General features: G+C 39.7%; 1 long non-coding RNA gene across 1 annotated transcript; it reads right to left on the bottom strand.

The window, feature by feature from the left end:
* On the bottom strand, window positions 1–614 carry LOC112778535 (uncharacterized). The gene is made up of 3 exons (XR_011876965.1): window positions 512–614; window positions 299–395; window positions 1–212 (listed from the first exon to the last, which is right to left on the bottom strand). It is a non-coding gene; the product is annotated as an uncharacterized lncRNA (long non-coding RNA).
* Window positions 615–1822: the final 1208 nt, after the last annotated feature.

Here is a 1822-nt window from a genome sequence, read left to right as displayed (position 1 = left end):
CTATTAATAATTAATGTCTCACAGTTCTTACTATACATATCAAGGGGAAGGAACGATTTGATATTAGGGACAAGCACAAGAATTAACCTATGAGATCGTAGGAGAGTCAGGACAGTAAAGTTAGCATCTGTAAGGAGGATGTTCCCCTGGGCATAGAGTTCTAATATAACATAGTTTGCATTCTCCCCCAATCCAAATTGAAAGAGAATAATCTGACACAGTTTAAAGAAAACAAAAATCAAAACATAAAATAAATTTCTACAGATTAATAGGAGAACAAAAAAGGTAGGGGTAATACCCTATCATAGCCAAGCTGCCTAACATCTTCAAGCCTCCTAGTCCGAATATGCTTCCTCAATTTGAGAGTAAAACCAGAAGGAGTATTGCTCTTGTCACTATAATAATCATGATCAAACAACCAATTAAATTAAGATCACTGAATGCTCTATTATTAAAATTGAAACTATAATAAATAAATTAGAACGTAATGATGTGAAGATTGAAGGATTACCGCATGTACACAGTGGTGTGCAATCTGACGCCACTTTCCATGAGAAGGAGGACCTTTTCGCTTTCGCCGGATTCCAAAACTCCGCTACTGTTCATCAGCTTGAGGACATACGTCTGCATAATAAGATTGAGATCAAAATCAAAATTAAAATAATTAGTAAGGATTTAATTTTGATTGAAGATTAGAAAAAAAAAAAGAATATGAGAATAGAGAAGTGTTTTTCCTACCTTGGGAGTGAGGTCGTAGACATTGGAGCAACGCAGTGTTCATCCGCACCTTCACCATGTTTGTGTTGTGTGGGTTTAGGGTTCGGTGGATGGCGATGGCGATGGCGGCATTGTGACAGTGACCCCCTTTCACTCTCTGTTCTCTCACTTGCGCTCTCATCTCTGTCTTCCTCCTCTCCTCTCTCTGGTTCACTCATTCTCTCAGATCTTGGTGTGTGCATGAATGCGTGCGTGGCGAAGGTGAGTTAGGGTTAGGGTTTTGAACAATTAATTGGAAGGTGAGTTGCGAAGGTGAAGGGTGAAATTTTTCTCTGATCTGATCATCTGATGGCGAAGAGAAGCGCAGAGATCGACGATGGTATGGGCGGCATGCGACGATCAGTGCAGGAGGGTTCACGACGGTGTGAGCTTCACGATCTTCACGATGGTGTGGCACTGAGTGGTGAGTGGGGACTGGGGTGCGATGATCTTCGCGACGGTGAGGCTTCACGATCTTCGCGCGGTGCAGGAGGCAGGGTTTTTTGAAAGGGTTTTCTTCGTGTTTTGGACTTGGAGGGTTTTCTTCTCTACTGAAAGGGTGACTTCTGAGCTTTGGAGTGAAAATTTTCACCAAGTGTGAGATTACAGAGTATGTGTGCTTTAGACCGGGAAAAAGTTAAGAGGAGGGAAAAAATTCACCTAAGTGTTAAATTTTTTATTCTAGACACATTAGGCATCACTTTAAAAACGTACCCAAAACTTAATAAATAGGCTACTCTCTAAAAGCGTCTCCTTTGATACGAAAAGTGAACCTATAGATATCAACCTATGGTTACGCTTTATAAGTGATTTCTAAAATACCTAAGGCTACATTTTTTAAATGATGCCACAATTGTGTATCCTTTTCTCTTATAAAAAGGCAACACGGAAAAAATCGTAGCGCTTTTCAAATGTAGCTTAAAAAAAGTGTAGCTGAATGGGTATTTTTCTTGTAGTGGCTTAATAGTAAAAGCATGCTTTTTAGGTCCTAAAATTGCTAAAGTTTATTCACTTTAATCCCATTCGATGCCTTAATGTGTTTGTTGAGTGATTTTAGGTTTGGAAG

Source organism: Arachis hypogaea, chromosome 19, assembly GCF_003086295.3.
Source record: "Arachis hypogaea cultivar Tifrunner chromosome 19, arahy.Tifrunner.gnm2.J5K5, whole genome shotgun sequence".
Taxonomy (NCBI): domain Eukaryota; kingdom Viridiplantae; phylum Streptophyta; class Magnoliopsida; order Fabales; family Fabaceae; genus Arachis; species Arachis hypogaea.
The sequence above is the reverse complement of the archived record's forward strand: the minus strand, read 5'-3'. Positions and strand labels throughout refer to the sequence as shown.